Source organism: Triticum aestivum, chromosome 4A (assembly GCF_018294505.1).
Source record: "Triticum aestivum cultivar Chinese Spring chromosome 4A, IWGSC CS RefSeq v2.1, whole genome shotgun sequence".
Classification (NCBI taxonomy): Eukaryota; Viridiplantae; Streptophyta; class Magnoliopsida; order Poales; family Poaceae; genus Triticum; species Triticum aestivum.
In genome coordinates, this window is record NC_057803.1 from 600,092,346 (window position 1) to 600,117,083 (window position 24,738).

The following is a 24,738-nucleotide window of genomic DNA, read 5'->3' on the forward strand; positions in this document are numbered from 1 at the left end:
ACCCTCCGATGACGCTAGACGAATCATCGAGACGGGGATCGAACATGGGAGGCATTATTCCTACTGATGGATATTCCATGGTCCAGTCCCAACCAAGACACCAAACCTATTAAAAATAAGAGCGGGAGGGGGGGGGGGGTGAGACCCTCTGCACCTCGACAGCCCAAAGGCAGGGAACCGTCCATGTACGGGGTTCCGCCAACCGGGGTATCCGCCCCTCCGCTATTCCATCCCGGTGGGGTTGTGGCTCAGCCGGCTCAAAAACGCAAAAAAAAAGAAGCCGCCTCAGCAGCAGCAACACCATGTGGGTGGAGATTTGCAACAGGGTTTTCATCACCCCCCGCAACATGTGCCAGTTCAACAACAATTTCAGCAGCAATCCATACCGCAGCAGCACGGGCAATATCAACAGGTTGTGCAGAATACGCCACAGGGGTCTGCTACTGTCGATGTCACACCGTTGGCTGCTCTAGTGTCTGATGTGCAGGTGGATACGGCGCCCAAGTACAAGGCTAAGAAAGGGGTACGTTGCTAGAAGTGTGAGGTTGATACGCATGCAGCGAAGGATTGCACTGTGCAACACTACTGTTATATTTGTGACAAAATCGCTCATCCAACGCTGCAGTGTCCGGTTCTCAAACTCCCTAGACCCAATGCTTTTGTTTCGGGAGTTGGTGCTGAGGAGACGTATTTTGTCCAGTTGCCTGATTGCGTGGTGAAAGATCACTTAGTACCAACACAGTCTCCGATCGCCCGAGTTCAGGTTACCGGTTTAATGGTACCGTCTAGTATTGTTGAGAGCCAGATCGCCCGAGTTCAGGTTACGGGTAATACTTCCAGGAGATTGCCAGGTAATGGTGGCCGATGATGGAAGGACGGACATTGACGAGGACTCTTTGACCAAGGCTATGCGGCGTAAAGCTGTGCAGAACCTTGACAACCAAGGTACTTCGTCATCGCCCAAATCATTTTTATCTTTTTCTACTACATCCATTGTTGCTAAGTTAAATAATGTGGGTGTTATTCTAGGAAATAATGAGAATGATATTTTTGTTTCCGCAAACGCTTTGAGACATTTGGAATATGACCGTTTGAAGGTTACTCCACGAGTTTCTAGCAAATCTTTTATCTCACATCTAGATGAGGAGGAGCTGCATGCCACATCAGATGGTCAGCTACTCGCTTATGTAGTAGGGGAGGTTTCGGACGTGGGTTTGGAGGAACCCGGGCTTAGTTCATTGATTGAGCTTACAGCTTCCGGTCGTAAATCCAAGTCTGATCGGTCGAAAAAAGGTCGTAAACCCTCTAAAAGGGCGAAATTTTCTAAATCTCCTATTGTTTCCTCATGAATGGCATGTTCTTTAATAGCAGAGGTCTTGGTGACTTGGCTAAACATCTATTCATTGCGGAATGTAATAGGGAGTACAATTTAGATTTTTTGGCTTTATCTGAAACGGGAAGACGTGATTTCTCAGTAAGTTTGCTTAACCGCCTTTCTGGCGGGATAGATTATAACTGGATTTCATGACCACCTCGAGGTCGTTCTGGGGGCATTTTACTCGGCGTTAACACATAGACTATGGATGTTTTGGCTAGTTCGGAAGGAGAGTTTCATATTAAACTCCATATCTGAAACAAAGCTGACAACTTCACATGGACCCTCGTCGCCGTGTATGGGGCAGCCCAGGATGAACTAAAGGCCGTTTTTCTCCGTGAACTGGTTAATCTAGCGAAAGATAATCCCTACCCCATTCTTATTGGTGGGGATTTTAATTTGCTACGATTTCCAAGTGAGAAAAGCAGAGGTAGGTTTGATAATCACTGGCCTTTCCTTTTCAACGCTGTCATAGAGTCTAGATTTGCGAGAGGTTTCAATGATTGGAAGGCAGTTCACTTGGGCGAACAGTCTTCCGGAGCCGACATATGAGAAACTAGATCGCGTTTTAATGGATACCGACTGGGAATCCAAATTCCATATGGTTTCTGTTCGCGCTCTTCCTCGTATAGAGGATATCTCAGACCATGCACCCATCCTCTTAACCACTGGATCGCCACGTCCACAACACCGACGCAAGTTCAAGTTTGAACTAGGTTGGTTGCATCGAGATGGATTCTATGAAATGATCAAGGAGGTGTGGGATAAACCGGTTGCCGGGCCTACCCCAATACACAAATGGAACAACAAAATGCGTGCATTACGTAAGTTCCTTCGTGGTTGGGCTAGGCACACTGTGGGTATCCTCAAAAAGGAGAAGCTTCATCTTTCATCCATTATTGATGTTTTAGAAGCTTTGGCAGAGATTAGAGCTCTCTCTGACCTCGAATTAGAGATCAAGAGTCAATCGAATGCCAAGTTAGCTCGCATGTTGCGCGAGGAGGAAATCAAGTGGTACCAACATTCAAACTCTCAGTTTATCCTCAAAGGTGATTCGAATACGAGATATTTCCATGGTGTCGCCAATGGTAGACACCGGAAGAAACTTATTCATTCCCTACAACAGGAGGAGGGCATGATTGAAGGGCATGAACAACTTAAGTCTTATATCACTAGTTATTATAAAAATCTATTCGGGACTCCTCAGGAAGGAAACTTCTCGATGGATGAGTCTCGAACAGATGACATCCCCTAGGTTTCTGATGCGGAAAATAGCCTTCTAACAACTCCATTTTCTGAGGAGGAAGTTAGAAAGGCAGTTTTCCTAATGGAGCATAACAAAGCACCGGTTCCAAATGGTTTTCCCGCTGAGTTCTACCAGAACTTTTGGGAGGTTATCAAACATGATCTCCTACTCTTGTTTGGCTGCCTTCATGCTGGTCAACTAGAGTTGTTTCGCTTAAACTTCGGTGAAATTATTTTAATACCTAAAGTTAATGAGGCTGAAAGGATACAACAATATCGTCCAATATGCCTCCTTAATGTTAGCTTTAAAATCTTCACTAAGGTAGCGACTATTAGGCTCAATTCGGTTGCTGAACATGTGGTTCGTCCTTCTCAAACTGCTTTTATGCAAGGCAGGAACATCCTAGATGGGGTTGTTGTCCTTCACGAAACAGTTCATGAATTGCATCGAAAAAAACTGAATGGAGTGGTTCTTAAAATTGACTTTGAAAAGGCTTATGACAAAGTCAAGTGGTCTTTTCTTCAACAGACTCTCGGAATGAAAGGATTTTCTGCAGAGTGGCGCGCAATGATCCATAGTTTTGTGGCTGGAGGTAGTGTTGCCATTAAAGTCAACGATGATGTTGGCAACTATTTCCAACCAAAGAAAGGATTGCGACAAGGTGATTCAATATCGCCCATGCTATTCAATATAGTGGCGGATATGTTAGCGGTCATGATTGAGCGTGCCAAGGTTGATGGCCAAATTGATGGGGTAGTGAATCATCTAGTGCATGGTGGTCTTTCTATCCTTCAATATGCCGATGATACGATTCTCTTTATGGATCATGACCTCGAGAAAGCAAGAAATCTGAAATTAATTTTATCAGCATTCGAGCAACTCTCAGGGCTTAAGATAAATTTCCATAAAAGTGAATTGTTTTGTTTTGGCGAGGCTCAAGACGAGGCCCATCTGTATGCCGACCTGTTCGGATGCGGGTTGGGCCAGTTTCCGATCACTTATTTGGGTATACCGATACATTATCGAAGACTCACAAATGCTGAATGGAAACACGTCGAGGAGAGACTACAAAAAAGGCTTAGCAGTTGGAAAGGTAAACTACTATCTCTGGGTGGGAGGTTGGTCCTCATAAATTCAGTACTCAGTAACATGGTACTGTGTATGATTTCCTTTTTCCAAGTGCCGAAAGGAGTTTTACATAGATTGGGTTACTTCCGATCAAGATTCTTTTGGCAAGGAGATAGCGAGAGAAAGAAATATCGGCTCGCTAAATGGAGTGTGGTTTGTCGTCCCAAGGACCAAGGCGGGTTGGGAATTCATGACCTTGAGGTTAAGAATAGGGCCCTCCTTGGCAAATGGTTATTTAAGTTGTTGACCGAAGATGGTGTATGGCAAACCCTCCTTAGGAGAAAATATGTGGGTTCAAAGGCGATATCCCAGGTATACTGGAAGCCTGGGGACTCTCATTTTTGGGCGGGATTAATGGCAACGAAGAAATATTTCTTGCGCTATGGGTCCTTCTCAATTAAGAATGGCTCGGAAATTAGATTCTGGGAGGATAAGTGGTTAGGTAATGCTACTCTCCGGGAACAATATCCAGCTCTATACAATATTGTACGTCACAAGGGTGATACTATTGCCAAGGTTTTGGAATCATTTCCGCCCAATGTGACATTCGGAAGGAATTTAATTGGACCTAGACTCCAATCGTGGAACATATTACTTCAACGATTATCCACGGTACAGTTGTCACAGGGGTCCGATTTATTTCGTTGGAACCTACATGGGAATGGGCAATTCTCAGTGGAGTCTATGTATAGAGCTTTGACCCAGTCTGACGTGCCAGTTGATAATAATAAGAAGATCTGAAAGATGAAGATACCTCTTAAGAATAAAATCTTTGCATGGTATCTTCGTTGCGGAGTCATTCTTACTAAAGATAACCTTATTAAGAGGAATTGGCATGGAAGTACGCAATGTGTATTTTGTCCGCATGATGAGACAATAAAATATTTGTTCTTCCAATGTAAATTGGCTCGTTCTATATGGTCAGTCATCCAAATAGCTTCTGGCTTGTACCCTCCTTGTAGTGTTGCTAATATACTTGGCAACTGGTTACATGATTGATCACAAGTTTAGAATTCTACTTAGGGTGGAAGCGCTTGCCGTGATTTGGTCGCTTTGGCTATGTAGAAATGATAAGATTTTTAACGATAAAAGTACTTCGCTTATGCAGGTTATCTACAGATGTACTGGGACGCTTCGTTTATGGTCCTCTCTACAACGAGTGGAGAATCGGGACCTGTTTACGGAGGTGTGTACACGATTGGAGGCTACGGCGAGGGATACTTTTACCCAACATGGGTGGCAGCATGATCTTAGGATTGGGCCACCAACGGTTTAGGCGTTATACAAATATACATTTTTCTTTGTATTTCGCCTTTCTCTTTTATTTTATTTTTCGCTTGTCGTGAGGACATTGTTGGTTGTGTGCATCTTAGTTATGCAGAGGCCAGGTGTTACTTAAACCTTTTAAGTAATAAAGCGCCCCTTTTCGAAAAAAAAGAGCACACATACACAGGCTAGTTCGGAACACACACACCCAAGTCACATAACGAGGAGTACAAAGGTTCTGCTCAGGGCACAACTCAACAAGCCCAGAATAAACAAAAAAGGACGCGGCCAAGGCAAGGCGTCTAATCCGGCTCCGGGGGTGGCGGAGGGGGCGGCAGCGATAGACGGACGGCCATCGAGCGAAGATCGGCGATGAAGGCGGTGATGGCGTCGCGGTCCTGAGGGCGGCTAAGCGGCCGCCAAAGTTGCAAGTAACCAGACAGTTTGAAGAGAGCGTCAGTAGCCCGTCGAAGAGGAATACGCTGGATCACAAGCTTATTGCGAATCGTCCAAAGGGTCCACGCAAGAACCCCAATCTCGAGCCACCTAATGTGGTGAGAGGGGGAAGGGGAGTTTTGGAGTTTGGCAAAGAGGTCGGGAAAGTTGGTGTGGCACCAGTCGCCTCCCACAGTCTCCCTAAAGCAGCTCCACAAGAATTGAGCTGAGACATAGGAGAAGAAGATGTGATTCGAGTCTTCGGGGGTACCGCACAGGGGGCAAAGGCCGGACCCAGGGCCATTGCGTTTGCGGACCTCCACCCCAGACGGAATCATACCGCGGATCCATTGCCACATAAAGATCCGAATTTTCAGTGGCAAGCGGATGGACCAAACCGCCGGAAGGGGGGAGGGACGGAGGAGGGGGCAATGGCCGAGTAGAGGGACTTGGTGGAGAATTGGCCCGAAGGCTCAAGACGCCACCGAACCTCGTCCGGGCCCGCATCCAACTCCGGTTCGTGGAGAGCGATGCAATCGAGCAACTCCAGCCACGCGGCAGCTCCGGAAGGCGAGGCGCCCTAAGTCAATAAGGGCCCTCTCAATGGAGATTAGGGGGGCGACAGCAATGGAGAAGAGGTCGGGGAAGCGGGCCGCAAAGGGGGAGTCTCCCGCCCACCGGTCGAACCAGAACAGCGTCGCTGTACCCGATCCAACCGAGATGGAGGTGCCAATGCGAAGGACGGGAAGCAGTTGGACAACCGATTGCCAAAACAGGGATCCGCCGGATCTCTGACAGAAGGCGAGGGGCTGTCCGCGCAAGTACTTGTTCCGGATTATGTCAAGCTAGAGACCACCGTGGCCCTGCGAAATGCGCCAGAGCCAGCGGGTGAGGAGGGAGATGTTCATGCGTTTAGAGCACATGATACCGAGGCCTCCTTGTTCACGGGGCTTACAGATGTCCGGCCAGCTAACCATGTGATATTTCTGCTTATTGTTGTCACCCGCCCAAAAGAAGCGAGATTGGATTTTGGCGATCTCATGGTGAAGGGTCTCATGGAGGCTATAGAAGCTCATAAGAAACAGGAGGAGGCTAGTGATGGAGGAGTTAATGAGGATCGTCCGAGCCGCCTTTGACAGCCACCGGCCTTGCCACGGCTCCATGCGTGTTTGAAGCTTGACCACTATGGGGCGCAAGTCCGCGACAGTGAGCCGAGAGTCACTGATGGGGGTTCCCAAGTAGGTCGTGGGAAAGGAGCCGAGGCGGCAATTGAGGCGGTTGGCGATGTCCAAGGCGTCAGTCGGAGAGTAGCCCATAACCATCACATCACTCTTGTCGAAGTTGATCTTGAGGCCAGACATTTGTTGGAAGCAGAGAAGAAGGAACTTGAGGTTAGCGATGTCCGTGTCCGAGCCCTCGACCATGATGATGGTGTCGTCGGCGTACTGGAGCATGGAGATCCCAGATCCGCCCGCCAGATGGGGGGTGATCCCATGAATGTGGCCAGCGGCTTTGGCCTTATCAAGGATGGAGGCAAGAGCGTCCACCACCATGTTGAACAGAAACGGAGAGAAAGGATCGCCTTGTCTAACCCCACAAAGGGTGGGGAAGTAAGGCCCAATTTCTCCATTGATGTTCACAGCAGTGCGACCACAAGACACCATCTGCAGTATAGATTCTGCCTGCCTAAGCAATGCAAGTATCTTCTTAAACACGTACTACAATTATCTGAAACAAAGATCACATGCTTGCGCTAGATGATGAGCACATTGAGGATTCGAGATACGATAAACGTACTAGCACAATCCAGAGTTACGCAAAGGATTAGTCGTATATCCATTCATTCTGGATGTACTACTTACTTAGCGTATGGTTGAAGCACACTCCTGATTAACTAACCGGAAAGTTTAATCAATACCCCGGTTGACTGGAGTAGAGTACATTGTTTGCTTCCCACACAACGCTTTACCTCACAGCACGCAAGAGGAGTTTACTTACCACCAGTTGGTCTGCATGCAGCCAGCAAGCAGCATTGCCACCACAGAACTCATGCATGTTGTTAACACCTAGCACAGCTATCTGAAACAAGATGACATGCATGCGCTGACATTGACTAACATATAGCCTAAGAACCCATAAGCTCGCCCTCTCCTAGTTTGTTCTAAGCTCCCCAGCAGAAGTATTGGCCAAATCGAAGTGAAGGCTGGGCAAGAACTGGCATGCATGGCATGATGATTTTTTTTTTTTTTGAATTTTTGGCATGATGAATTTTCAAGCATAAGGGAGTTAATCAAGGGCCCTGCATCTCAAGTTGTAGATAACCTCACACCGCAATCAGCACCTTGGACGAATGTAATTTTGAGCAGCGCCCTCTGATGCAGAAACGACCTAAAAGATAGTAACATTAACCGAAAAAAACAACCTCATTCGGAGCCGCTGCCGTAATTTCGGGTCGGGCGCATGGCCCGTTCCTGGGTCCACCCATCTGTGATATGTTGCTAAACAAGAAATGGTGCTGTGCACAGGATGATATACCCTCACCTGCCACGGGTTGCTAACTAATTAAACTTGTTGATCAATCAAGTTCCTCCCCTTCCCACCAGCCAACTTCTGTGTTTCCTGAGAAATGCGCTCACTTTGTTACCTGCAAAAGAATGTATGACCAATGGCCCTTTACACCGTGAGAAATTTCATCTTGCAGTGCAGATCTAAGGTTCTGCCTGTCTAAGCAATGCAAGTATCTTCTCAAGCATGTACAATTATCTGAAATAAATATCACACGGATGCTTAATCAGTGCTAGAACAAACACACAGAGAGGGGGAGATCGTTGAGCATGTTGAAGATTTGAGATACATAATTATGCTACGAATTAGTTGCATATTCATTCATTCATTCATTCATTCTGGATGTACTTACTTAGCGTACGGTCGAAGCACTCCTTATTAACTAACCTGAAAATTTAATACTCTAGTTGACTGGACTAGAGTACATTGCTTGCTTCCCACACCGCGCTTTATCTCAGCACTCTATTACCACAAAACTCATGCACATGTTTATCCACCACAAGTCAACCTCTACTCCTACGAGGCTAGCTAGAATCCAAGGATCGCTTTGCTTGCCATTCAAGCCCGGTCGATTTCCTTCCTGTCGACGAAGGGCAGCACTGGTGGCATTATGTATGTATCTGTTCGACCTCTCTGAATTTGAAAACCCCCGGCTTCACTTCGCTTTGCTGCTACTCCGTCCGTAGCTGCTAGGTCTGACCAAGTCTCTCTCTATTTCGCTTTGCTGCTACTCCGGGGTGTTCATCCCTTTTACCAGTCAAACACCCTGCCCAGCACTGGTAGCCTTGATGTTCTTGGGTTCAAGTAGCTTTATTTTGTTGGTGTAAGTTGATTCTGTACTTAATTTAGCTAGCTCGGTAATAATTGAAGTAACCAGTTGTAAGTTGTAAGACACAAAAGTGAGACAGTTCGAAAGTGTTTACAAATAAGCACCACTTCTATGCCATATCAGTCATAAATTACTAGCTAGGTCAAATTGGCAATCAAATCTTAACACATTAAAGAAAGGCGAATCTGGATGTAAAAGAATTTGTTATAGTCAAGTGTATAATACCTTAGGTACGTACCAGGTTCATTCATTTGTTCCACTGTATATCCACTGAGATGAGCACTTGCATGGCTACACAATTTTTTCTCCTAAAATGATCATAGTCCGTGGCTTCTACTCCCCCGTTTCTAAATACAAGTCTTTTTAGAGATTTCAATATAAACTACATATTAGTCTATAGTGAAATATCTAAAAAGACTTATATTTAGGAACGAAGGGAGTAGTTGACATGATATTTCCAGTGACAGCATAGTTATGTGCAGTGTACTTGTTAACTTGTCAACCAACCATTTCTTTTTCGATGAGCACCCATTTAATTCATTTTTCAGAGGAAAAACTAGAAAGACCTTCAACTTGACGAGGTGTGTCCATGAGCCCTTTCAATAGTTGGGAGGGTATGGTTTATAGCTGCTCGATGAAGGATCTGATTTTGGATATATGACCACCTTTTACAGTATATATGCCAAAATCAATTAGGCCTTGTTCGGTTCCTTAGTATTGACTTTTTTTATAAATTATTAATAACCAGGGTTTGGAACTGAGATCTCCAATCCCCTTGTGGGAGGGATCAATCGAACAAGCCCTTAGGCAGTATTTAAAAGAGGAAATGTGAAGCTAGAAGTACCACGTGCACCACTAATATAAATCCCTTTGGCTTGTGGCAGCATCAAAATTTCACTTTCAGTAGAATATACATGCAGGATAGAAGTATCCTGAGGTCAATGGGTGAGTCTTCCCATCACAGCCCCCATAAATGCATGCCCGTTGCTCGCATGCATGGGCACTCTGCTCGTCAACCCACCATGAAGTCCACCACCACGAGCCAAAGCCGTCTCACGAGGAAGGTGCTCTACCTCTGTTAGACCTTTCAGCCTGAGCATTGATAGATGTGGATGACACTAGGAGAGTTGGGACAATTTTCGTTGGTTTATTTCTCACACAATGCCATGCCAACCTGAGGGGTTGGGGATACATATTTATAGGCTGCTAGCCAGCCAAGGCATATGCTAAGATGCCAGTCTAAGATGCTAGTCTAAGATGCTAGTCTAAGATGCTAACTGACAGTCCTTGATGGTCAAGAACAGAACTCTATCCTAACAGCCAGTCCTTGATGGTCCAGGACTTTATCCTCCTAACTGCCACAAGGACCATGTGCTGCAGCCCCACAAGGACCCTAGTACACAGACTTATCCATCATTCTCCCCCTAAGTCTTGTACGTCGTCTTGTGGGAGAGTTGAATCATCCCAATCCTGGAGCAAAGTTCGAGGAACTTGACCCTCCCAAGGGGCTTGGTGAGCAGGTCTGCGAGCTGATCCTTGGTGTTGATGTAGCTCGCCTCGATGCTCCCTTCTTCCACACAGCTGCGGATGAAGTGATACCTCAGTCGGATGTGCTTGCTCCGTTCGTGGAACACGGGGTTCTTTGCCAGGGCCAGGGCGGACTTGCTGTCCACCAGGAGCTGCACCGTTCTGGTGTCTTGAACGAGAAGATCACCAAGCAGTCGAGCAAGCCAGAGCGCCTGAGTACAGGCGGTGGAGGCCGCTATGTACTCAGCCTCACAGCTGGACAGGGCCACCACCTGCTGCTTGACTGATTGCCAGCTCACGAGACACTTGCCGAGGAAGAGGAGGATCCCGCTCGTGCTCTTGCTGGTGTCGATGTCGCCGGCGTGGTCGCTGTCGCTGTACCCGACGAAGTGTGCCGCCCCAGGGCACCTAGGGTAATGGAGGCCGTGGTCGAGGGTCCCTGCTATGTAGCGGACGATCCTCTTCACTGCCTGCTGGTGTTCCGACGTTGGTCGCTCCATGAACCGACTGACATAGCCGACGGAGAATGCCAAGTCCGGCCGTGTGTGAGTGAGGTAGCGAAGGCTCCCCACAAGGCGTCGGTACTGCGTAGCATCCACTTCCTCCGTCGTGCTGTCGCGACTTAGTTTCAGCCTCTCCTCCATCGGAGTGAGAGCTGGATGGCAGTCGGTGAGCCCAGCTAGCTCAACGATGCGCTTGGCGTAGGCGGACTGTCGAAGCGCGATCCCGGAGTGGTCCTGGTGCACCTCAATCCCTAGATAGAAGGAGAGGAGCCCCAGGTCACTCATCTGGAACGTGGCCTTCATGTCTTCCTTGAACGCCGCCACCTCTGCATCTTTGGTGCCGGTGATCACCAGGTCGTCAACGTAGACGCCCACCAGCAGGGCATTTCCTCCACTCCCCCGTCGGTAGACGGCAGCCTCATGCGGGCTCTGCTCGAAACCCATCTTCTTCAGCGTGGAGTCCAGCTTGGCGTTCCACGCCCTGGGTGCCTGCCGCAGGCCATAGAGAGCCTTGCGCAGGCGGAGCACCTTGCCCTCCTGGCCGGGAATCGTAAACCCCGGTGGCTGATGCACGTAGACTTCCTCCTTCAAGTCGCCGTTGAGGAATGCCGACTTAACGTCCATGTGGTGGACACGCCAGCCCTCCTGGGCAGCCAGCGCAAGGAGAAGTCGCACGGACTCCATCCGTGCCACGGGAGCGAAAGCGTCGTCGAAGTCGACTCCTTCCTGCTGCAAGAAGCCTCGGGCCACCAAACGAGCCTTGTGCTTGATGATGGCGCCGGCTCCATCCCTCTTCAGCTTGAACACCCACTTAAGGGTGATTGCGCGGTGACCTCGAGGGAGATCAGCAAGCTCCCAGGTGCGGTTTTGCTCGACCGCATCCATCTCCAACTTCATCGCGGCGCGCCATGCCGCGTCTCTCTCGGCCTCTGCAAAGGACCGTGGTTCGCCGTCTTCACACACGAGCTGTAGCTGCGCCTCCAGGTCACGTGGCACCAGTCCTGGCACCGGCTGGTCGCCGAGCACATTATCCATCGTACGGTACCGCAGCGGTTCGCCTCCATACCATGCGTCGACCCGCTCCTCGTCGTGAGTGAGCGGGGAAGCGAACTTCATCGGGTTGTGCTCTGCGTGAGCTGGTGCTGATGAAGACGAGCCCGGAGTGGCGACCGCCGGGGCTGGAGTATGCGGCGTCGCCGGTTGTGGTGTCGTCGGTGTAGCAGGCGCCGGAGTCGATGTAGTTTTGGGGGCCGGGGTAGACGTGCCCGGTGAAGAGGAGCTGCTTGCTCCCCCAGCTTCCTTGAAGTGAGCGTACTCGACAATGAAGTCGTCATACGTCGGCGTCGAGCCGTCGTCCACCGCCTTGTCCCATTGCCACCCTCGCCCTTCGTTGAACACGACGTCTCGCGCTGTGCGCACACGTTGTGTCTTTGGGTCGAGGATGCGGTAGGCCTTTGAGCCCTCCGCGTAGCCGATGAAGACTCCCGGAGTGCTCCTGTCGTCGAGCTTGCCGATGTGGCCGAGCTCCTTGGCGAACGCAAGGCAGCCAAAGACCCGCAAATGAGAGACCGCCGGCTTCCGCCCATGCCAGGCCTCGTACGGAGTTCTGCCGTCGAGTGCCTTAGTAGGAGAGCGGTTGAGGATGTAGACGGCCGTTAGCACCGCCTCTCCCCAGAAGACAGCCGGCATCCCTCTCTGCTTGAGGAGAGCCCGAGCCATCCCCACAACCGTCTGGTTGCGCCGCTCGACGACGCCGTTTTGCTGCGGGCTGTACGGCGCGGAGTAGTGGCGCTGGATGCCCTCATCGGCGCAGTACGACGCGAATTCAGCCGCCGTGAACTCGCCGCCGTTGTCAGTGCGCAACACGCGCAATTTGCGGCCGCTCTCCGCCTCCACACCAACCTGCGCGCGCCTGATGGCGTCCGCCGCTTCTCCCTTACTGCCGAGGATCATCACCCACATGTAGCGGGAGAGATCGTCGACGAGCAGCAGGAAGTAGCGTCGACCTCCTGGTGTGGCTGGCGTCACCGGGCCGCACAGGTCTCCGTGCACGAGCTCCAGCTTCTCCTTAGCCCGAAAACTCGCCTGTTGGGGAAAGGGGAGTCGTCTCTGCTTTGTCAGTACGCAGATGTCGCAGAACTGCTCCACATGGTCGAGGCATGGCAGGCCTCGCACCATCTCCTTGGCACTTAGACGCTTCAGGGCCTCAAAGTGAAGGTGCCCAAAGCGCTCATGCCACTGCCACGCCTCGTCGTCTCGACGGACAGCGAGACAGACCGGTTGTGCCACCTGCACATCAAGGACGTAGAGTCGATTTTCACCTCTGGGCACCTTGGCGAGAAGGCGACGCTGGCGATCCCAGATGCGTAGGACCCCATGCTCAATCAGCACGCGTGAGCCGTTCTCATCCAGCTGTCCCAAGCTGATGATGGAATTCCTTAGCGCGGGGATGTAGTAGACACCGGTGAGCAGCCGGTGCTCTCCCATCTTGGTGGTGAAGATGACGGAGCCGACGCCCTTTATCTCCACAGCGGAGGCATCCCCGAACTTGACGGAGCCTCGCGCATCGGAGTCGAGCTCGGCGAAGAATTCCCTTCGACCGGTCATGTGGTGGGTGGCGCCGGTGTCGAGGCACCACCCCGTAGCCTTGTCCTTCCCGGAGCCATCGCCGAGAAGAGCGTGTGCTTTTGGCTCATCGAGGTGGATGAAAGCCTTTGCGACTGGAGTCGCCGAGGGTAGCTCAATGCTTGCATGCGCCATGAACAGAGCCGTCTCCTCCTCCTTCGCCTGTGCGACGTGAGCCTGGCCTTGTCGTGGTTGCCGACACTCATTGGCCCAATGGCCAAACCGGCCACAGTTGTGGCAACTGTTGTCTTGTGCCGGCCTGGGCTTGCCAGCGGCGCCGTCCTTGGCGCCTCCGCGGGCGTCACCTTCGGCACGTCCTTGTGCCCTGCCCGGGGGGCCTCTTCGCGCCTTACGCTGCTTGCCACGCTTGCGGCCGCCCGTCGAGGAGGAAGGCTCCCCCTTCTTCTTGTCACCAAGGCTGGGATCCCACTGCTCCCGAGTTAGGAGCAGCTTCCCGCCGGTGGTGACGGGCCCCGAGGGGGGCTGTGGCTCGTCGGTGTCGACGACCTTGAGTCGACCTATCGCCTCCTCGATCGTCATCGTGGAGAGGTCCAGCAACGACTCGATCGAGCGAGCCATCTGCTTGTACTTCTCGGGAATGCACCGAAAAAGCTTCTCGACAGCTCTCTCCTCGGTGTAGGTGGCATCGCCAAACTTCACCATCTTCTGCAGCAGAGTGTTGAGACGGAGAGCAAAGTCATCAACGTCCTCACCTGGCTTGAAGCCCAGGTTCTCCCACTCCTTACGAAGTGCCTGCAGGGTGGACTTGCGAGCACGGTCGCTGCCGATGCGTGCTGCGGCGATGGCGTCCCAAGCCTCCTTGGCAGTCCGCTTGTTGGAAAGCGAGAACTGCATCTCGGGCGGGACTGCGGCGATGAGGGCGTCCAGCGCCCGTCGATCCTCTAGGTGGTCGACGTTGCTGTCCTGGACTGCCTCCCACATGCGCCGCACCTGGAGCCTGACCTTCATGATCCCGGCCCACTCGACGTAGTTGGTTTTAGTGAGGGTAGGCCACCCAACACTGGAACCAACATCCCTGACCACAGTCCGGACCTCGTAGAGGCCGCGGTCCTGGTCGTTGCAGCCGCCGTCGCGGTGCGCGCCTCCACCTGGAGCGCGGGCGTGCTCGGCTGCCCACTGCGCCGTCCGCTCCTGCGCCACTTTGGCGCGATCTGCGTCGGCGCCGTCGTCCGCAGGCGCGGAGCTGCTGGAGCTGCCGGGGCTGCCGCGGAGTGCCTTGGCATCCGCCGTAGCCTCACGGGCTGCTTCTGCTGCTGCTGCTGCTTCTACCTCCGCCCTGGCTGCTTCTACCTCCGCTCTGGCTGCTGCCAGCTCCGCTGCAGCCAGCCTCGACACTCTTGCCGCCGCAGCAGCCGCTGCTACAGCCGCTCGCTCACGCTCCTCTGCCACGGCGCGCTCGGCCTCTTGCCGGCGCCGCATGCTCGAGGTAGCCGTGTGCTGAGAGCGACCTGCAGACATGGCTCGCTGCAGGGGGGCTGTTGCGTGAAGAGGAGGCTGATGAAGACGAGCTGCTGCTCGACAGTCCGGAGGGAGGAAGGTAACCAGAGGCAGACGGAGCAGCTGCTGCTACCGACTTGGGCTGCTCACAGGAAATGCTCAGGGTGCAGGTTAACGAGGCTCTGATACCACTTGTTAGACCTTTCAACCTGAGCATTGATAGTTGTGGATGACACTATGAGAGTTGGGACAATTTTCGTTGGTTTATTTCTCACACAATGCCATGCCAACCTGAGGGGTTGGGGATACATATTTATAGGCTGCTAGCCAGCCAAGGCATATGCTAAGATGCTGCTAAGATGCCAGTCTAAGATGCTAGTCTAAGATGCTAGTCTAAGATGCTAACTGACAGTCCTTGATGGTCAAGAACAGAACTCTATCCTAACAGCCAGTCCTTGATGGTCCAGGACTTTATCCTCCTAACTGCCACAAGGACCATGTGCTGCAGCCCCACAAGGACCCTAGTACACAGACTTATCCATCATATCGCCTCCTCGATCGTCATCGTGGAGAGGTCCAGCAACGACTCGATCGAGCGAGCCATCTGCTTGTACTTCTTGGGAATGCACCGAAAAAGCTTCTCGACAGCTCTCTCCTCGGTGTAGGTGGCATCGCCAAACTTCACCATCTTCTGCAGCAGAGTGTTGAGACGGAGAGCAAAGTCATCAACGTCCTCACCTGGCTTGAAGCCCAGGTTCTCCCACTTCTTACGAAGTGCCTGCAGGGTGGACTTGCGAGCACGGTCGCTGCCGATGCGTGCTGCGGCGATGGCGTCCCAAGCCTCCTTGGCAGTCCGCTTGTTGGAAAGCGAGAACTGCATCTCGGGCAGGACTGCGGCGATGAGGGCGTCCAGCGCCCGTCGATCCTCTAGGTGGTCGACGTTGCTGTCCTGGACTGCCTCCCACATGCGCCGCACCTGGAGCCTGACCTTCATGATCCCGGCCCACTCGACGTAGTTGGTTTTAGTGAGGGTAGGCCACCCAACACTGGAACCAACATCCCTGACCACAGTCCGGACCTCGTAGAGGCCGCGGTCCTGGTCGTTGCAGCCGCCGTCGCGGTGCGCGCCTCCACCTGGAGCGCGGGCGTGCTCGGCTGCCCACTGCGCCGTCCGCTCCTGCGCCACTTTGGCGCGATCTGCGTCGGCGCCGTCGTCCGCAGGCGCGGAGCTGCTGGAGCTGCCGGGGCTGCCGCGGAGTGCCTTGGCATCCGCCGTAGCCTCACGAGCTGCTTCTTCTGCTGCTGCTGCTTCTACCTCCGCCCTGGCTGCTTCTACCTCCGCTCTGGCTGCTGCCAGCTCCGCTGCAGCCAGCCTCGACACTCTTGCCGCCGCAGCAGCCGCTGCTACAGCCGCTCGCTCACGCTCCTCTGCCACGGCGCGCTCGGCCTCTTGCCGGCGCCGCATGCTCGAGGTAGCCATGTGCTGAGAGCGACCTGCAGACATGGCTCGCTGCAGGGGGGCTGTTGCGTGAAGAGGAGGCTGATGAAGACGAGCTGCTGCTCGACAGTCCGGAGGGAGGAAGGTAACCAGAGGCAGACGGAGCAGCTGCTGCTACCGACTTGGGCTGCTCACAGGAAATGCTCAGGGTGCAGGTTAACGAGGCTCTGATACCACTTGTTAGACCTTTCAGCCTGAGCATTGATAGATGTGGATGACACTAGGAGAGTTGGGACAATTTTCGTTGGTTTATTTCTCACACAATGCCATGCCAACCTGAGGGGTTGGGGATACATATTTATAGGCTGCTAGCCAGCCAAGGCATATGCTAAGATGCCAGTCTAAGATGCTAGTCTAAGATGCTAGTCTAAGATGCTAACTGACAGTCCTTGATGGTCAAGAACAGAACTCTATCCTAACAGCCAGTCCTTGATGGTCCAGGACTTTATCCTCCTAACTGCCACAAGGACCATGTGCTGCAGCCCCACAAGGACCCTAGTACACAGACTTATCCATCATATCGCCTCCTCGATCGTCATCGTGGAGAGGTCCAGCAACGACTCGATCGAGCGAGCCATCTGCTTGTACTTCTTGGGAATGCACCGAAAAAGCTTCTCGACAGCTCTCTCCTCGGTGTAGGTGGCATCGCCAAACTTCACCATCTTCTGCAGCAGAGTGTTGAGACGGAGAGCAAAGTCATCAACGTCCTCACCTGGCTTGAAGCCCAGGTTCTCCCACTTCTTACGAAGTGCCTGCAGGGTGGACTTGCGAGCACGGTCGCTGCCGATGCGTGCTGCGGCGATGGCGTCCCAAGCCTCCTTGGCAGTCCGCTTGTTGGAAAGCGAGAACTGCATCTCGGGCAGGACTGCGGCGATGAGGGCGTCCAGCGCCCGTCGATCCTCTAGGTGGTCGACGTTGCTGTCCTGGACTGCCTCCCACATGCGCCGCACCTGGAGCCTGACCTTCATGATCCCGGCCCACTCGACGTAGTTGGTTTTAGTGAGGGTAGGCCACCCAACACTGGAACCAACATCCCTGACCACAGTCCGGACCTCGTAGAGGCCGCGGTCCTGGTCGTTGCAGCCGCCGTCGCGGTGCGCGCCTCCACCTGGAGCGCGGGCGTGCTCGGCTGCCCACTGCGCCGTCCGCTCCTGCGCCACTTTGGCGCGATCTGCGTCGGCGCCGTCGTCCGCAGGCGCGGAGCTGCTGGAGCTGCCGGGGCTGCCGCGGAGTGCCTTGGCATCCGCCGTAGCCTCACGAGCTGCTTCTTCTGCTGCTGCTGCTTCTACCTCCGCCCTGGCTGCTTCTACCTCCGCTCTGGCTGCTGCCAGCTCCGCTGCAGCCAGCCTCGACACTCTTGCCGCCGCAGCAGCCGCTGCTACAGCCGCTCGCTCACGCTCCTCTGCCACGGCGCGCTCGGCCTCTTGCCGGCGCCGCATGCTCGAGGTAGCCATGTGCTGAGAGCGACCTGCAGACATGGCTCGCTGCAGGGGGGCTGTTGCGTGAAGAGGAGGCTGATGAAGACGAGCTGCTGCTCGACAGTCCGGAGGGAGGAAGGTAACCAGAGGCAGACGGAGCAGCTGCTGCTACCGACTTGGGCTGCTCACAGGAAATGCTCAGGGTGCAGGTTAACGAGGCTCTGATACCACTTGTTAGACCTTTCAGCCTGAGCATTGATAGATGTGGATGACACTAGGAGAGTTGGGACAATTTTCGTTGGTTTATTTCTCACACAATGCCATGCCAACCTGAGGGGTTGGGGATACATATTTATAGGCTGCTAGCCAGCCAAGGCATATGCTAAGATGCCAGTCTAAGATGCTAGTCTAAGATGCTAGTCTAAGATGCTAACTGACAGTCCTTGATGGTCAAGAACAGAACTCTATCCTAACAGCCAGTCCTTGATGGTCCTGGACTTTATCCTCCTAACTGCCACAAGGACCATGTGCTGCAGCCCCACAAGGACCCTAGTACACAGACTTATCCATCAACCTCACCCCTCCCGTCCTGCTCACCATCTTCTTCTACCTTCACCTGGACACCCTCGCCGTGCAATGCGCCAGCAGGCTCGGCAATGGCGTCGACGACCGCCTCCGTGCGTCGGCCACCTTCCTCCCGCTCAAGGACACCCGTGAGGGCGCCGACACGTGGTTCATCAGCACCCTGAACGACACCTCCGAGCCTCCGGGCGAGGCGAGGAACCTTCAGTTTCCGTCCGCTGCCACCGCGGGCCGCCTCCTCTGCCTAGCGGCCCCCTCGCGTCGCGACGGCACCAAGAATGCCTATGCGCTGGCGTGGCCAGGCGCGCTCCCCCGCGGCGCGGAGCTCCGGCCCGGCCTTGCTCTCTTGTCCGAGACCTTCTACGACCACTCGAATATGTGGCACGGGCTCACAGCGCTGGTCCCGCTGGTGTCGTGGCACGCGAGGCGCGGGTGCTGTCCCGCCCCGGCAAGATGGGCCCTCTTCCACCATGGCGAGGTTAGGTCCGGGATGAGCGGTTGGCTGATGTCGCTAGTCGAGGCGGCTACCGGCGCGCCGGTGGCCGTGGAGGAGTTTGGCCCCGCCCCGGTGTGCTTCGAGGAGGCCGTGGTGTCCAGGAGAAACCTGGCCGGTATGAGCACGGAGAGGCTCCTAGAGGCGTTCGACTTCATCCGGTGCAAGGCCAGGGCAAAGTGCAGCGTCGCCGACGCGCCCGGAGCCGGCAACGAAACTACAAACCTCCGCGTCACCATTCTCTTCCGCACGGGCGGCCGGTCATTCAAGGACGAGGCCGGCGTCGAGCGGGTGTTCCGCAAGGAGTGCACGCGCGTGGCCGGGCCAAGCTGCGTGCTGACCATAGCGCATTCCGACAACCTGACCTTCTGCGATCAGGTACCTAATTTTACTGACTCAAAACATCACATATGCAACCGCGTAGAGCTATATATGGGTGTATGATTTGCTGATCTCTTGTTAATTTGGTATGGTGAAAACAAAGGTGCGGCTGCTGAGCAGGACAGACGTGTTCATCTCGGCGCACGGGGCGCAGGTGACGAACCAGCTGTTCATGGACCGGAACAGCAGTGTCATGGAGTTCTACCCGATGGGGTGGAGGCAGCGGGCGGCGGGCGGGTAGTTCGTGTACCGGTGGATGGCGAGCCGCGCGGGGATGCGGCACGAGGGCTCGTGGTGGGACCCCGCCGGCGACCCGTGCCCCGATGGTAACCCGGATGTTTTCAGCTGCTACAAGAACCGGCAGATCGGGATGGACGAGGCCGCCTTCACCGAGTTCGCGGCCAAGGTCTTCACCGCTAACAAGGAGCGCAAGTCGGTGAAGGCGCGACGTGGGCAAGAAGCAGGAACTAACTGCCAATGCAGCTAGCCAGCAAGCCAGCCCTCTATTTTTGTGGTAAATAAGAACAGGAAGAGTGGAAATAACTAAATGTGCACAGCTACTGATGCAGCTAGCCAGCCACAAATTGAAATCAGCGACGTCAAAACGTATGATGACTTTGGTTAATTAAAGGAGTAATTAAACAGGCGCATGCATGATACTCCGAAGTCCGAACACATAAAAAGCTCAAGCAATTGTGAAGAGCTTCATACTCTAAATCCTTCATCAGATGTACTGTATCATGTATGGCATATTCATCCACCCATGGTCGATATCTGGGCTGAATCACTGAACGCTACATGCCTAAATTTGTCTATCAAGAACTTCATCCATCCACCGAAGGGAATAACATATAAACGGTGTCTGCACTCTGCAGGCGTATCTTTTGGATGTTCTAGACCACAATTAGGATGTAAACTACGTTAATCCTAAATAAACTAAAAGCTAGCATTCGTGTCAGAGCCAACCTAGCCTTGGACAGATTGAACCCTATAATTAAGGCCAAATGTACTTTATCTAACTAATAGATATGCCTAATTGCTTTCGGTTGGTTGATTCAGTATTAAGATGCCAATCACCGTATGTTCTTCGTGACCACCTTTCGGCTAGTGTGAATCGCCTTGTTTATCCCAAAAATCGTGTTTCGTTGACGATCAATGTAAATTCCTAATCAAAGTTTCCATGGCTCGGTTCATTAATCATGACAGAATGCAGGTAATTTCTTTCAAATGGGGCTCGCACCGGATAATGAAATTTCCCCTCCCCCCAATCTCTGAAACCCTACGCCATTTCCCAAACTGAAAATTCAGAGGAAGAGGGTTGGGGACTGACCCGAGGGCGTTGCCTGGCCACCTTGCATGCGCGCCGCCGTCGCCTCCTCACGCTCCCAGCCGGTCCCCTGGCCTCGGGCTAGCCGGGCGCAGCGCCATCGATCCTCTGTAGTCTGTACGAGGCCGGCACCGGCACGTCCTCCCCGCCACCCTCGGGACCATGCTCGCGACGCGGTTGGGCGAGCTCGACGGAGCCGCGCGCATCGCTGCACGCGCATGCCGGCGAACAGGCCAGCCGCGCCAACATGGTTCCCGGCTAGCCGCCGCCGCCTCTCCGGCCAGACGCCACGGGTGCCGGGAGAATCGGGGACAGGGGATAGAATGGGCTAGGCTTCGGTCGGCTCGCCGGCTGAGCCCAAGTTGCCCTCGCCGGTCCTTCTCTCCTCATGGGCCTGCTCTTGGACTAGAATGAATTTTTGGGATTTTTTTCTTCTGTTTACACTATGTTTTCTAAATTCGGTAAAAAATATCTCTAACTTATCATCTGTTACCTACTAATAAAGAGATTGGTGCTTCTGCTCCTCCATCTAAAAATTTACTCTCGAAGTAGCTATAAATTACCCACTATGTAACCCATACGTGAAGAAAACGATTTGATTTTTCCTTCTAATGTCATCGCCGTGTTCAGCTCTTTAATAGAGATGATACCTAGATATATCAAAGCCGGAATTGGAACACCACCCCCGCGTCGCCCTCTCTCTGGCGACAGGGGGCAACCTAGCCGCCGCCACTAACAGCCCCCGTCAGCGGCCTCCCCCGCATCGCCGCCACCGAAGGGCCGGCTGGCGAAGCCGCGCCGGGCCCGAGGAAGGTGGCGGCGGGGCGGATCGGGATCCCTCACGCCCTCAACCCCTTCCCCCAACACCCCACCTCGCCACATCGCTGCACCACCGCGGTGGATCTGGGCCCCACCGGACGGCCTGGCCTCACGCTTTTCTGGCCGGCCGCCCCCCCCCCCCCACCGTCTTCCTCGGCAGCCGCCCCGTGACCCAGGCGTTCCTCCGGCGATTCTCGGGCCCTCCCCTCCAGCTGCTGCTCGAGTCTACCGGCCGGCGGCGATTCCGGCGCTCCTGGCCGTTGCCATGGGCGCCACATCCTGCAGCTTCAACTCCCACCCGGCCGTGTGACCTGCTGGCCGTGGTTGGGGCTTGTGGTCTGCGGCCGGTTGCGAGGCGTTCGTGGCCTGCCTCCCGTGCATGCGGCGCCCTCATCTCTGGCGGCTCTCCCTCCCCCCTGCGCTACGGTCATGGCTCTCGTGGAGGCGGCGATGCATACGCGGTTGCGGCTGACTCGGGGCCCCTCATGGCGGGTTCTTGTTGGCGTTGTACCGGCCCGGTGGCTTAAGGCCCGCGTTTCTCTGGTGTCCTTAGCTGCCGGCGTTATCCATCGGGCAGCTCCACCCCGGTGACCGGGTAGCTGCGCCCCTTCCAGCTTACTTGACTCGCTGATGTCCCGACGGTTAAGGCGACTGCAGCTTGGATCTGCGTCTTTCAGTTCTTGCTTGCCGGCGTTGCTGGATGTCGTTGCGCCAAGACCCCCACGTGGTTCGCGTCGGCGCGCCATACCCTGTATGCCTCAAAGCCCTCCCTTTTTGTCAGATCCAATGCTAGTGGGTTCGGAGGCGGTGCCACCCTCCGACGGCAGGTGCAGCCCCGCCAACCCCCCTTGACATGATGGTTCCGACCGAGGTTGTCCTCCCCATCTATGATCCCAGATTCGGCAGTTTTGGGATCGCTCAGCTTCAGGCCAGGGAGAGATCCCTGCTTGGCTCGCCGGTGCTGGCAGCGACGGCGCCCGTGGGTGTCTTTTTCCTTCTTGGAGGCACTGCCAAGGCCTTCAGCTGCGTCCCTCCTCGAGCTCAGGGGAAACCCTAGGTCCAGGCCTCCCGGACCGGATAGTGACGGAGTCTCGGCTTCGTCTTCCTTCTTGAAGGCACTATCTTGCTCGCTTGCGGTGTCTCCGGTGTTGGCTCGGACGATGTTGGAGTTCTCCTTGGTTTGGCATAACCGTTCTTGGCTCGGGTTTGGTAGGTTTAGCTGTGTTGTATTCTCTGTTTGGGTCGAGCATCCCTTGTTACTCTGCTCCAGGCACCATGTGCACGCCTGCCTGCGTTCGTGTCATGTTTTGTACCCCATGTACTCATTCTACTCCTTCTATCAATGAAATGATACGCAAGCTTTGCGTATTCGAGAAAAAAAGATATATCAAAGCCGCACAAGCACCGAAGCGCCTAACTTTTCCATACTGAAGACTAGGGTTTGATCCCAAGGTTCTACACTTTTTCCCTTGTGTGTGTTCATGGGCCGGCCCATGTGCGGGATGTGACGCCCCCTATTTTATTTAATTTCGTTTTTTCCTTTATATTTTTTTCATTTGCTTATTTAAATTAATTTGGTATTTCCAACTTTTAAAAAGTTGAGAGTTTTTAAAAAAATATTTGAGGAGTCATTAAATGTTTGAAAAATCATAAAATAATAGAGGATTAAAGAATGCTGGTGATTTTAAAATTGTTCACAACTTATTAAAAAATCACAATTTCAAAACAAATGGCAGGGAAATAAAATAATTTTCATTATTTTGAAAAAAAGATCCTGTATTAAAAACATATTCGTGAATCTGGAATCCATACAATTTTAGAAAACGTTCATAAAAATTCAAAAAAATGGTGTATTTAAAAAATTCCCCAATTTAAAAAAAGTTGACTGGTTCGTTTTTTTTTTGCTTAGTAAAAAAATGTTCATGAATTTGAAAATTGTTCATGCATTTAAAAAATGTTCGTGAATTTCAAAAAGAATTCCAAATTTTAAAAAAATGTTTTTCGATTCAAAAAACAATTTGCCAATTCAAAAGTATTTTATATCTAGGATTTGGTTAGTTTTGCAAAGTCTTTATATGTCTGCATGTTGGGAGTAGTTCGTGGTCGACGAGATTTGCTTTAAATGTTTTAAACATTCCCTTGCGCGGCTCAATGACAAGTGTGGCGTGTAGCGGCAAGCTCATAGCCTTGGGATATACCACGCCGAATGCGTTGTGATCACGTGGATGTCGCGGCCATCATCAGCGAGGGTGAGAAGAAAGAACAGTGGCAACATAGTCAACCACCGCGTCAAGATAGAGGACGCTCATATGTCGGGGTATTGAATCATACTTATTTGGATAGCATATAATATTTTTGTCTCTAGTTGCAACGCTCAGGCAAGTTTGCTACTAAGTTACTTATGTACAAAAAATATATAACGATATGAATGTTTTCTGATGGCCTTTGAGCCAAAATGTGTTTTTTAGTTTTAAAAATAGTTTTCTCTGCTTTCAAAGGTTTTACTATGTAATGTTTCATACACTTTTAGACAGAAAAATGCCCAAAATTCTGTGACTAATAATATTTAAGTTGTTTTGGATAAAAATAACTTAGATATTTATTTAGGATTTTTGTGTTAATATTAGTGTCATTTGTTGATGATGATCTCCATTTCAGTATCATATTAATGTTCTAAAATGATGCTAACCTGTAGAAGAATAATTTCAAAATAGTTATATGTGAATTTTCCGAGAATTCTGCTTGAAATATTTTGATCATGGGTCAAAGGTTGTATATATTGTTGTGTTTTAGTGGTGACCCATTTCCATTTCCACGTCGCTCTGCACTGCATGGCCCATAATATTGGGCGTTGTGAAACAATTGTTTTTGGCAATGCACCTATGTCGATGTTGACAACAGTAGCGCACTGCTTACATAGGAATTATTCCAAAGATTATTTGAATCACCTTGATGCCAAAATGGAGGCACACCATCTGGTAGGCGGTAGCTGTTCAAGTCTAGCCTCGAGTCAAGTCCAACCATATCACTCACTAGTTGGGCACGGCAGTGTATTTTTCATCAGTAGATAGATAATCAAACAGCCAGAGACAGGCCTATCTGCCCGGATTACTTTTCATCGGACCTCGCCTCACGGCCTCTCTCAATCGGCTTTTACCAGTCCAAAATATCCTGTGTTTACGTGGACACAGTTTGTTTTTGATACTACTCCTACATTATTAGCGGTCCAGAATAATATAGAAATTTTCACGTATATAATACAT

The 24,738-nt window shown here is 52.3% G+C and overlaps 1 pseudogene; it reads left to right on the forward strand.

The window, feature by feature from the left end:
- The first annotated feature begins 854 nt into the window (after positions 1 to 854).
- LOC123084003 (uncharacterized) lies at positions 855 to 19,816 on the forward strand (annotated as a pseudogene).
- The last annotated feature ends 4,922 nt before the right edge of the window (positions 19,817 to 24,738 follow it).